General features: G+C 36.7%; 1 long non-coding RNA gene across 4 annotated transcripts in view; it reads left to right on the top strand.

Annotated features, from left to right (window-relative positions):
- LOC111095630 overlaps positions 1-12,397 on the top strand; it is a 116,969-nt gene extending 104,572 nt beyond the window's left edge. For 3 of the 4 annotated variants that reach the window (XR_005358562.1, XR_005358559.1, XR_005358560.1), the window contains 3 exons: positions 8,667-8,853; positions 10,717-10,951; positions 12,083-12,397. This is a non-coding gene — a long non-coding RNA (uncharacterized LOC111095630). Of the gene's footprint in view, positions 1-8,058; positions 8,564-8,666; positions 8,854-10,716; positions 10,952-12,082 lie in introns of those variants that run through there. The other variant, XR_005358561.1, reaches the window with a different exon arrangement.
- Positions 12,398-13,911: the final 1,514 nt, after the last annotated feature.

Below are 13,911 nucleotides of genomic sequence, written 5' to 3'. Positions count from 1 at the left end.
AGAACAAATTATTTTAAGATTTGTGTGGAATCAGAAAAGACCCCGAATAGCCAGGGGAATTTTAAAAAAGAAAACCATATCTGGGGGCATCACAATGCCAGATTTCAGGTTGTACTACAAAGCTGTGGTCATCAAGACAGTGTGGTACTGGCACAAAAACAGACGCATAGATCAGTGGAACAGAATAGAGAATCCAGAAGTGGACCCTGAACTTTATGGTCAACTAATATTCGATAAAGGAGGAATGACTATCCATTGGAAGAAAGACAGTCTCTTCAATAAATGGTGCTGGGAAAATTGGACATCCACATGCAGAAGAATGAAACTAGACCACTCTCTTTCACCATACACAAAGATAAACTCAAAATGGATGAAAGATCTAAATGTGAGACAAGATTCCATCAAAATCCTAGAGAAGAACACAGGCAACACCCTTTTTGAACTCGTCCATAGTAACTTCTTGCAAGATACATCCACGAAGGCAAAAGAAACAAAAGCAAAAATGAACTATTGGGACTTCATCAAGATAAGAAGCTTTTGCACAGCAAAGGATACAGTCAACAAAACTCAAAGACAACCTACAGAATGGGAGAAGATATTTGCAAATGACATATCAGATAAAGGGCTAGTTTCCAAGATCTATAAAGAACTTATTAAATTCAACAGCAAAGAAACAAACAATCCAATCATGAAATGGGCAAAAGACATGAACAGAAATCTCACAGAGGAAGACATAGACATGGCCAACATGCGTATGAGAAAATGCTCTGCATCACTTGCCATCAGGGAAATACAAATCAAAACCACAATGAGATACCACCTCACACCAGTGAGAATGGGGAAAATTAGCAAGGCAGGAAACCACAAATGTTGGAGAGGATGCGGAGAAAAGGGAACCCTCTTACACTGTTGGTGGGAATGTGAACTGGTGCAGCCACTCTGGAAAACTGTGTGGAGGTTCCTCAAACAGTTAAAAATAGACCTGCCCTACGACTCAGCAATTGCACTGTTGGGGATTTACCCCAAAGATACAAATGCAATGAAACGCCGGGACACCTGCACCCCGATGTTTATAGCAGCAATGGCCACGATAGCCAAACTGTGGAAGGAGCCTCGGTGTCCAACGAAAGATGAATGGATAAAGAAGATGTGGTTTATGTATACAATGGAATATTACTCAGCTATTAGAAATGACAAATACCCACCATTTGCTTCAACGTGGATGGAACTGGAGGGTATTATGCTGAGTGAAGTAAGTCAGTCGGAGAAGGACAAACATTATATGTTCTCATTCATTTGGGGAATATAAATAATAGTGAAAGGGAATATAAGGGAAGGGAGAAGAAATGTGTGGGAAATATCAGAAAGGGAGACAGAACGTAAAGACTGCTAACTCTGGGAAACGAACTAGGGATGGTGGAAGAGGAGAAGGGCGGGGGGTGGGAGTGAATGGGTGATGGGTACTGGGGGTTATTCTGTATGTTAGTAAATTGAACACCAATAAAAAATAAATTAAAAAAAAAAAGAAAATCACAAGTATAAAAATAGGTAAAAAAAAAAAAATCATTTCTTTTTTTCAGGATTCTTCAAGAGATACATTTTTACAAAACCTGAGAGAGTCCTCCTTTAGCAATTTATGTTTATGGTCAGCCAACCCCAGGAAAGTTTCTTAACATTTTTATCATAGTGATAAAATGATACATGCATTTGAAACTATCACTTTTCCTCTAAGCACTGCTTTGGCTACATCTCACATATTTTGACCTTTGTGTTTTTATTATCATTCAGTAAAAAATATTTTATAAATTCTATTTCATTTTTTCTTTGACCCACAGATTTTTTAGAAGTGCATAGCTTAATTTCTAAATGTTTGAGATTACCAATTTATTATCAACTAATAATTGAATTCTATTTTGAAAGAGAATATACTCTGAGAGTTCCAGTTACCCTTTGATACTAACCTATGTATCTCTGATGCTGTGTTTATTAGTATTTTAATTATTTTTTCTTTTTGTATTTTGGCTATTTTCTGTTGACTTACCTTAGAGTTTACTGATTTTTCTGTTGTTTCAATCTGCTTTTAAGCTTATTTATTACATTCTTTGCTTCAGATACCATATTTTTCTATCCTAGAATTTTACTTTTGATCTTCTTTAGAGCTTTAGTTTCTCTGATGAAATTCCTTTTTGTTCACTCATCTTTGTCTGTCTTTAATTTAGCATAATTCTTTAACACATTTTAAATAGTTATTTTAGAGACCTTATTGACTTATTGTAGTATGTGGTCATCAGTGGGTCTTCCCCTATTGTCTATTTTCTTTTTTTATTTTGGACACATTTTTTTTTCTTATTTATATGTTTCTTAATTTTTTACTATATATCAGACATTTTGCATAAAAGAACAATAGTGACTAAAGCAAGATCGCATATTTTTGTTTTGTTTTTCCCAGACTTGGCTTTTCCTTTCTTCTGTCCAAATGCTTGGGAAGGGAATTTTTATCCAGTTCCTATCATGAGTTTAGCTGAACTGGAACTGAGATACAAGTTTGATTAGTTTTAGTTTACCTCTTACCAATGAGATTATGGAAATTTCTCTTAGCCTTTCAGCCTAACTCCCAACTTCTTGCTTCATGTGTAGAGGGCTGATCAAGATTTGAACTAGAGGGATGCCTGGGTGGCTCAGTGCTTGACCACCTGCCTTTGGCTCAGGTCGTGATCCTGGAGTCTGGGATCAAGTCCGGTATCAGGCTCCCCATGGGGAGCCTGCTTCTCTCTCTGCCTATGTCTCTGCCTCTCTCTCTATGTCTCTCATGAATAAATAAATAAAGTCTTAAAAAAAAAGATTTGAACAAGAAGAGGGTTTGGCTACAGTCTTGGTTTAATTTTACCTCCAGATTTAACCTGGAACCTAAGTACCACAAGGGACTGGGAAATCTCTCTCTACCTCCCAGCTCTGCTCCAACTGCTCCTGACTCAGCAGAATTCCCATGAGGTAGGATTGCTGTTTGGAAGATACATTTTTGTGTTTCAGATTCCACTATTTCAGGCTAGCCCACATGTTAAAAGTTCCATTGATTTCTTTTCATTCCAACAAACTCATTTTGTCTATGTCAAGCCTACTTTTCTACCTGCCTGTACTCAAGCTAGGCAGTTTATCCCTAGTATGAAAGTAATCACCATTTTGGGCTCTTCTTTGTTGTTGTTGTTGTTTTTAAAGATTTTATTTGTTTATTCGGGAGAGAGAGAGAGAGAGAGGCAGAGACACAGACACAGGCAGAGGGAGAAGCGGGCTCCATGCAGGGAGCCTGACGTGGGACTCGATCCCAGATCTCTAGGATCAGGCCCTGGGCGGAAGGCAGCGCTAAACCGCTGAGCCACCCTGGCTGCCCATTTTGTGCTCTTCTTTGAATAGCATGTCCCTCTCTGGAATTAGTTTATTTAGACTTGTATGTATGTATGTATGTCTAGTCTAAAGTCTTTAATGGTTTTAAAGAAAAATATAATTTTTAGTCTATCTGTTATTTTCTTTTGTCATGAGGGAAGTGATAGTTATTATGCCTCTCTATACCTTAACCAGAAGTAGAACTTCCCTCCCTTCTTGGAGTGTTTTCTTGGATTAGCTCTGGGAGGCAAGTGTAAGACCTCAGAGCAACATAAAGTAGTCACAATTCTGGATTTAGACTTATTTAGATTTAGAATGCCGGTTGCCTGAGTCATGAGCAGTATTTGGCCTTGTAAAGTATTGCTGTTGTTTTAACCTTCCCTTCTTAGCAGTTAGTTTTACTGCATAAGCTTATTTCATATGCCCCTTTCCTTCTTCAAATCTAATTTAAATCCAGGTGGTGTTTACTTATCTGTCTCCACTGGTACCATCTTGATCTAAGTTACCATCATTGGGGCAGCCCTGGTGGCACAGCGGTTTAGCACCACCTGCAGCCCGGGGTGTGATCCTGGGGACCCTGGATCGAGTCCCACGTCAGGCTCCCTGCATGGAGCCTGCTTCTCCCTCTGCCTGTGCCTCTGCCCCTCTCTCTCTCTGTGTCTCTATGAATAAATAAATAAATAAATAATCTTTAAAAAAAATTACCATCATTGCCAGATAACAGCATTAGCTTATTCCTGATATTCTAGCTGGTTTTCCTGCAACCTCTTGGGGCTCCCTCTAAGCCAATCTCCATACATATATCCAAACTAATTGTTATTGAAATACAAATCTGACCATCACTCTCCTGCTTAGATTCTTTCAATGGATTCCCATGGCTCTTAAAGTACAGACAAAACAACTGAGCATGGACTTTCCAGCTCAATCTTGCAACCTACCCACTGTTTCTTAATGTTCCACTGGTTTTCTTTTTAATGTCTGCCCTCTGTCTTCACTTTTGCCTGCTGTATAGCCTTTGCTCATGGTGATCCCTCTACCTGAGCTATCCTTCTTTCCTATTTTAACCTAGTCATTGCTATTCTTTTCGCCTTTCAGAGATCACCTCGACTATCACTCCTCAGAGACGACTTCCCTGATATCCCTGGCTTTTTCGTTTTCTCAGATCCTCCTGTCTGTTTTTCATCCATTTGCAGTTACTTGGCCTAATGAATCTATTTGCTTGTGAGGTTATTGAATTATTGGCAATATCCTTCATTAGACTAGAAGCTCCAGGGGGGACAGAGAAAAATACTTGTCTTCTGGATCGCTGTTTCATCCTCAATGCATAGAACAGTGACTGGCATTTAATACAATGTGTGGAATGAATGAATAACAAATTAATGAATATGGATAAAATTATATATTTTACTTTTTTAACCTGGGACATGTTCTTTACATGGTTCCTATGTTCGTTCTATCTATCTCCATCATAATCATCTCTCTATTTTTGTTTATTTAAAAAAATCTTTAGTATAAGGCCCTTGGACATCAGGAGTTTGTCTTAAATCAAACTTCAAACATAGGTTACATATTAAGTAGGAAGTACATCTACTTTAAATACTGAATTGATTATGATAAGTATGTTATTTGACTCACTATAGCAAAGGAACATGTCTCACAGAGCAGTAAAGAAATTCTCTAAATTTTTTTTTTTTTTTTTTTTTTTTTTGCTGGCTGCATTGACAGGTTTATTTCTCTTGACCTAGATAACTAGAGTGGATAGGAATTGAACATTTGCCAACTAATTAGTGACTCAAATCATTTGTGAAAATGGCTGTAAAAATCAACTCAAACTGACATAGCTGAATTTTTAGGTACCATGTAAACATAAGTGGTGTTGTCTTATTCTGTGGTGGTGTCTAAGGAATTGTGGTCAAGACTTAAGATCATTTAAGACCTCCTCCATAGAGTTGTTCTTCAAAGACTGGGTCTAGTTACCTAAGCTATTCTTAAATTATCTCTAGGTTTCCAATTCTACTCCTCATCAGTCTTTTGATCCAGTGTGCAATTACTGGCATTGAAAATGGTGGAATTGTAAAGGAAACATTTCTCCTTCAAAAGTCAAGAAGATTGAGTTTCACACTCACATGGGAGTGATTTTAATGTTTTGGTTCCTAATAATTCTTTGGCATCGCATCTCAGATGCTACTGGCACCCCCAAGATGACTCAGAGTTGGAGACTCACAAGTGTCTTTCACCATAGCCTTGCCTAAACACTTTAAACCTCAGGGGAAAATAGCACATATGGCCACACCTCTCATATTTGTGATCCTCTTCCTCTCCATCTTTTCACACATGGTAAAAGACCCTGCCCAAGTAAAACAAGGAAACTGTGTCTGCTGAAAGAAAGGAAGCAGTCAGATGCTTCCTGATATATCTTTTTTTTTTTTTTTAAAGAACAAGTAAATAAGTTCAAGAAGGACCAGATTGTATCTTTAATACTTAGTTTCTTGACATTTTATTATGATTAACTGGAATTGAGCCAAACTGGAATGGCTTAAAATGTCAAGAAATGCCTATTTGTGAATTGTGTGTATAAGTCTGTGCACACACACACGCACGCACAAAAAAAAAGTTGTACTAGGAGCTTGAACAAGAATATTAGTATTTTTTTAATTTATATTTTTGAGTAACATTTTTAGTGAAGTTTTTCTTTCTCAATATTCATTTCACATGAAATCCTTAACACTGCACAGACAGAAAACAATATGATTTCTTTATATTTACCAGTTCAGCAATTTTTTTGAGTACCTACTAGGTACAAGATACTATTTGGGATGCTTTTAATTATATATTAACTTGGAAAAAATATAACTTTACTTGAAAAATGCCAATGGACTTCTTTTCTCCGTATCCTTATATCTTGATTACTTATGTCAGTACTTGCCAGGCCCTTTAATGAAGGAGAGACTTTTGCGTCTTATGATATAAAAATAATAATAAAATAAATTAATAACTAACAATTATTTAGGGATTGCTATGTTTACTATAAGCTTTACATGCATCATCTCATTTAATCCTCACAGAAGCCCTATGAGATCATAACTATTTTTTAAAAAGATTTTATTTATTTATTCATGAGGGACACAGAGAAAGAGGCAGAGATATGGGAAGGGGCAGATAGAGGGAGAGGCAGGTTTGCCACTGAGAGTCCGAAGTGAGACTTGATCCCAGGACCCTGGGATCATGCCCTTAGCCAAGGGCGGACATTCAATCACTGAGCCACCTGGGTGCCCCAAGATCATAACTATTATTATCCCCACTTTACGGATGAAGCAACTGAGACAGAGTTCAGTTGCCCAAGTTACTTGCCCAAGTTACATAGCTAGTGAATGGAAGAACTGAGACTAAATAAGCTAATTAAGCACAAAATGGTATGCATAGAGCTGACTTGTGCAAAGTTAACATGACACATAGAAAGAAATGACTCATGGTTCTAATAAGGACAAGATACCAAGCCATCTGAAGAAGCCCCAAGTTCTTTCTGCTGATTTCAGAAATATTGACATGAATCCTTTAAAAATCGGCAGAGAGGGAAAAGTAAACAGACTAGCCAATAGAAGAAAACAAAAAATTCTAGAAACAAACCCACATATAGATAAATATTTAGTACTGCACAAAGGTAATATCTCAAGAGGAGAAATGATAGATCTTTCAGTAAAAAGTAGTAACAGCAATGTCTAACATTTGCTGTGCTCTGGGCAGTGTTTCTAGTTCTTTATGTGCTTAACACATTTTATGGTTGAAACCATTCTGTGAAGAAGGTACCATTATTTTAATCTTGCTTTATAGATAGGATATAGAAAAGATGCCTAACTTTCGAAGGTCATGAACCCAGTGGTCTAGCTTCAAAACCAGCCTTCTTAATCACCAGTCTATATAACATCTACATTAGGAATCCTGTTTAGCCATTTAGAAAAAGTAAGGTTATAGCCTGACCTTATTTCATACAACAAAATAAATTCTAGATGAATTAAAGATTTTTTAAAAAGATTTTATTTATTTATTCATGAGAGACACAGAGAGAGGCAGAGACACAGGCAGGGGGAGAAGCAGACTCCATGCAGGGAGCCCGATGTGGGACTCGATCCCAGAACTCTGGGATCACATCCTGAGCCAAAGGCAGATATTCAACCACTGAGCCACCCAGGCATCCCTGATTTAAAGATTTAAAGGTAAAATATGAAACAGTAAATGTGCTAGAAGAAAATATAATTAAAAATTGAAGTAATTGGGATGAGGAAGGTTATTTCTCAAAAGGACATTTAAGACAGCAATCTTAAATATACTGTAATTTTGATTATGTCAAAATGTAGAACTTCTGTATAGAAAAGCAGCAAACAACTAAACCCTGCCATAAACTAAAACAAAATAAAATGACAAATGAGGAAAAAATTATAACATATGACAGAGTTTACTATTTTTAATATGTCAAGATAATCAGCCAATTGAGAAATGAGCCAGGATATTAGTAGACAGCTAATTAAATATTAATAGATAAAAAATATCATTAGGTAACTGATATCAGAATAATTTCATCTTTCAAAAGGTTAGATATTTCAACAATGAGATGTTATTTTTGTCTCTTGAATTATTTGTTGGTGAGGCAGGTTATGGGAAGCTGGCATTGTGGTACATTGCTGCTAGAAGTTTCACTTTTGGGGAAAGCAATTTGGCAAGATGTGTAAAAACTGTAACGTGTATTTTTTTTTACTTAATTGAATTTTTAGGAATTATTCTAATATACACATGCAAGAATATGTACAGTTGTGCTGAAGTATTGATTCTAATAGTGAAATGATATAGTTATAAAACCAAAAAAGAAACAATTTATTAAGTAAATGAAGCCAGAAGATGTTTGCACAGAAATCTATACATCAAAACTGGGATCATGCTTTATATATAATAACCATTTATAATCATATTTTAACAGTGGAAAGCATTTTGAGGTTAGCACCTATTGTTTGCTGGTCAATATCAGTTTCTCCTAATTCTTGGTTATGACATCTCTCGACTCCTTTGTAAACTACCACTTTGGTTTGACCTTTTCCCACTTCCAGGGTAGAAGCTGGTTGATTTAAACAAATAATCATGTGGTATTCTCCTGACCACAGTGATGCTGCAGAGGTGAACAACACATCATGTAAGCATACATTTAGCATTTAGTACATCTAGGTGTACTTCATGACTTTTCCTGAGAACTCTTTGGACAAACTGACTTGCTTCTTATCTGTTTGCTAATGTAGAAGCAAGTGGCTTCAGGGACTGTTGGCAGTCATCTTTGCATCATTAGGAGGGAAACAAGAAGGAGCTAAAGGAGCTAAGAAGTAGAGATGGGAAATGGTGAGAGAAAAACTAGGTTCTCTTCACATCTTTGAGCCCTGGGTAAAGCTCTGTCTGAAGCAATATTATGTATCAGCTCAGACTCTTCAGGTAAGTGACCCAGTAATCCCAGTAATTTCTCTTCCCATGGCCACTTTTTTTTTTTTCTTTTCGGAGGGAGGGAGAGGGTGGGGGAGGGTCAGAAGGAGAGGGAGAGAGAGAATGTTAAGCAGGCTCCACACTTGGTACAGAGCCCAACACAGAGCTCAGTCTCACAACCTTGAGATCAAGACCTGAGGGATCCCTGGGAGGCTCAGCAGTTTAATGTCTGCCTTTGGCCCAGGGCGCGGTCCTGGAGTCCCAGGATCGAGTCACGCGTTGGGCTCCCTGCATGGAGCCGCTTTTCCCTCTGCCTGTGTCTCTGCCTCTCTCTCTCTCTCTCTCTCTATCATGAATAAATCAATAAAATCTTTAAAAAAAAAAAAAAAGAGATCAAGACCTGAGCTGAAATCAAGTTGATGCCCAACTGACTGAACTACCCACATGCCCTCTATGTTCACTTTTTCAAACCCAATTTGTGTAGGGATGCCTGTTTCATGCAATTAAAAACATCCTAACAGACACACATCTCTCTGTCTCAAACATGTAATACTTACATGTTCGGGACACACTGATTACAGTTCTAAATAGCAAATGGTCAAGTATGAAAATATTCTGATGAGGCAGAGGCTATAGTTCAATATCACAGTCATTGAGAGAATTTTTGGACTATACAAAACCTGAGATTGTATGCAAATGTTTAAATTATTCTTTATTTTTAATATTTAATAGTCAAAAATTCAAAATGTATTATACTCTAGGAACATTATAGTAGTTTCTCATAGCTGGCAACTGCTGGACAGTTCTTTCAGCTGCTATTCTGCACATTTTTATACTAAAGAGAGGGCAGCTTTCAACTGGCACATTTAATGTCACCAGCCATTGTGCACAGCAGAGTATCGTTCAGGTAAAAGTTTCAACTGTGTTTTCTAAAAAGACTTTTTATCCAAGATTCATCACTTTGGCAAATCTCAAAAATCTTTGTCTGCCTTTAGGGACTGGTAGTTATAGCAATAATTTCAATAAATTTTTTACTTAAAATGATAACTTCTGTAAGCTCAAAGACTATAAAGAATTGCCTTCTTAGATAATTCTTATGAAGTTTATAATTATGAAACTGGATTAATGAAAACAAAATGCATCATATGGGCCCATTTTTCTCTAACAACTTGCTATGTGATTTATATTCTTATGTCTGAAAAAGACGGTTTGTTGGTTTATTATGGATGTGTGGTCCATGATTTAGGAACTTCTCATTGTGAAATTTTAAGGTGTCAGGGTTTACATAATTGTTTTAATTCACCTTTAAAAAAAAGATGAAGGATTCCAAAATAGCACTTTTTCTTAAAAAATTCATGCCAAATAAAATTAAATACCTGAATATTAGTCTGCTTTATATTATTATTTGAATTTTTATTAATATGTTTTGGTTCAGAGAGGATATCATGATCTTCCTAAGTTCTCATTCATTATTTACTAATATTTGTATTAGTTTATTCTATATTAATAGTTCAATATTTGTAAACTATCTCCTTATTTAACCTTTTGAAAGTCTTCAATAATCATTTTATTTTATTTTTATTTTATATTTATTTGGGGCTTGAACTCATGACCCTGAGATTTAAGACCTGAGCTGAGATTAAGGGTCAGACACTTAACTGACTGAGCCACTAGGCACCCCTTGATAATCATTTTAATACATAAAACCAATAGCATTAATAATTTTTAATTATAACATTTTACTGCTGTGTGTGTATGTATGTATGTATACACAATTGCAATAATTGTACTCCAGGTATTAGAATTTCAATATATAAAGCACATATAGAGATTTTCCTTCCAGGTTACATCTGAAATGCTTATGTGTATTTTTAGGTGAATATTCAGTTATCAACTTGAAATCTGATAAATGTCTTCTTCAAGTTACTGACATTATTACCAACTAGCTGTGATGGTAGTCTGTTGTACCATAACATTACTGAACATGCATGGAGTTCAGAGCTGCCAGATGGTGATGAAGCTGGCACTCAGCTCTTTCACTTGTCAAGGCCAAAACAAGAGATGAAACCAAAGAGCAGATTTTGGATGAATATGGAGGCCAAGGCCCAAGGTGGGTGGGTCATGTATGTATCATTCTTAATAATGGCATTTTATAACTCTACCAGTATTTACTTTACCAGTCTCCTGAGAAAAATGTCTACAAAGCCATGCCCCAGAATGATAATAACAGTGTTTATCTGGGTGGTGGAATTATAGATATTTTTTTCTTGTGGCTTATCAGTATTTTCCACATTTTTTTTTCTACAGTAAACCTGCGTTGCTTCAGTAATGAAGAAAAATATAAAAGTCTAAAACTTCTACAACTTAGAATGAATAACAAATCACTAAATTTACAAAAATAACTTCACATTAAAAAAAAGATCTAGAAATACACTGGGTAATCCTTTTTGGTAAAACATTGCCAGGACTTAAAAGGGTCAGGAAGTTTTTCCTAAATTTTATCTTCAATTCCTCTTGCTGTTAGTTAAGCCCTTTTACCAAAGGAGATGGGACAGCTGCTAATCCTCATTTAAATCCACTTCCAGATCAGTATTGTATTTCCTTCTCTCTGTTTTCTCATTTTTAGGCCAAACTTTCTTTAGTGTCTATTCACCACACCCTTATTCTCAACAATTGTAGAATTAAGAGTAAAGGAGCAAATTCCTCTTTCAAGGACATGTTCCTATTCATTTTGTTGCTTTGAGCCACATTGGCCAAAAAACAACAAAAAGTTTGTTGGAGATAGGCCTTGAAGCCCCAGTTTGTAGAGGAATCCAGAACCCAGCAAATCAATAGAGCTGGGATGGTTAGCACCTCTTTATCTTGAAAGCTCAAAGATAGAAAAGTCACTTAGGAAAAAAACTCATTATAGACACACACACACACACACACACACACACATTTTCCATATATATTATTTTCCATATTCCCTGCCAGAAAATGCAGGAAAGTCATTGCCAAATTGTGTTGGGCCACTCACTCACTGTAAGGAAGCACAGCCTTTTCTTGGAGTAGAGGCAGATAGACAACAAGGATCTGGGATCTGGCACATCTTCCCAATTAAAGCAGTTAGTATTCATGGTTTGAGCCAGGTGAAGCAAGGTTCAAATTCTGGCCATGTCTGTATAATTTAAAAAATGAAGCAAAGCAAAATGGAAAAAAGTTCATAATGAAGAGTGAGTGACTCCCTGTTTTCCAACAGTATTCCCAGTCAGTGTGGACCTCAGTCCTGAGAATGGTGTTGCGCTTCAGTAAAGAATTATTGACATGTTGATTGATCCATTCTACCAAGCAGTTTTCTGCAAAGCAGTTTCTATGATGATCTCCTTTAGATACACACAACCTTTGAATAACTTAATAAATGATATTTTCTGGGTCTACTTGGAATTTTTCTCATTTTCAAGGCCTTAGACTTATGGATTTAGATCAGAGTTTGGGCTGGAGGTAGAGGGCTGACCACAGACATAATATGTTTCTGGCCTAACCAATAAATGGATAAAGTAATGAAGTGAACACCTAGAAGAACAACTAGTTGGATTACTTACTTACCCCATAGTCATGAAAGCACACTGAATAATGACAATAAATGATATGATGCTTTTAATGAGGTTATGGGATGGCTAAAATTAAGATCAAAGTTATAACTTTATTTGATGCAGTAGAGTAAATCATTCTAATTGGAAGAATCCAAAGCACAAATATTATGCCAAAGAATCTAATAAATGTGCATGGTGTATATACTCAGTGACTTTCAACCAATATCCTTCCTTTCCTTTTTCAAAATTAGAATTAGAAATCTTTGGGCACAATTTAAGAGAACTCAGAAACCTCCTTTCCAGTTCTTTGGTACATTTTTGTTTTCCTTGATTTACAGGGGAAGTATAGAGTGTATTAATTTAAAGCTACAATTTAACAGATCTAAGCCAGCTGTTCAATCTTAGAAAATATCAGATCCTAAGTATTCTTTCCTTTAAGTTTTAGGCATCGTCCAGAACCATGGAGGGGTGGGAAGGAAAACGGGGCTTATCCAAGTCATTAAAATTTGATTACTGTGTTACTCAGGACATCCCAGCCAAATGAATGCATCAAGTTGTCATTGGCCAATGGCTTTGATCCCAAGATGGGCTATGCCCAAAGATGGAGCTATGCTGCCAAAGACTGTAATCTAAAAACATGGTGGGATTATGTCCAGGAACTGAGCTCTCGCTGCCCCTCAAGCTGGGCTTGAGTTGGATCTGTGGTGACTGCTGTTGTCTAGGACTGTTAGCTTATTAATGTGACTGACGTCACCAGGATTGAGGAGAGCAAAGTGTGCTTTTGCCAAGAGTGAGGCAGTTGCTAGGGGAGGTAGTTTAAGGAGGGGCTCCTGGACCTAACTTCTGTGAAATCTTCTGAAGGAAGGCTGATTAGAGTTGACATGCCATTGTCCTCTAGAAACCTAATAGGACACATATTTTTTTCCAGTAAGTGAGACAATTGCAGAACCCGTATTTCGTAAAGGCTCAGAAGGGGATCTCACACATACAAGAAAGTAAACTCATAACTAATAGCCCTTTGGGGGGAAAATTGTATTTCAATTACCATGCTCAGATGGCCTTCCACTTAATCTTGAACACTGTTGTCGGAACTGGGCTATGAGCCAATTCTCAAAATAGCATAAATGGGAAATAGTTAGGCAAGCCTTGTGATATATACTAGGTGTGTTTGGTTATTTTAACATGTTTCCCTTTAGTGTTTCCAGAATATGTGTGATGGATTATAGGGCTTGAGATTATTATAGTAGGTGTCATTTCCCCTATATGTCATAGCTGGGCTAGAGGTCACAGGAATAGGAACTCACTATTAGCGAAATCAGGGTACATAGGCCTTACTTGGGGAGTGTGCTCAAAAATAACAAAACCTCCAAGTGGAGTAGAACACATGAACATATTTTTAGCTCATCTGTAAAATGATGAGGGTTCATCTCTTAAGTCATTTGCAGCTCTAACATTGTATGTGGAAATAAATTTTCAACCTATTAATTGAAGATTG

This window comes from Canis lupus, chromosome 4 (genome assembly GCF_011100685.1).
Source record: "Canis lupus familiaris isolate Mischka breed German Shepherd chromosome 4, alternate assembly UU_Cfam_GSD_1.0, whole genome shotgun sequence".
Classification (NCBI taxonomy): Eukaryota; Metazoa; Chordata; class Mammalia; order Carnivora; family Canidae; genus Canis; species Canis lupus.
Note: the sequence above shows the minus strand (reverse complement) of the source record. Positions and strands in the feature narration are given on the sequence as shown.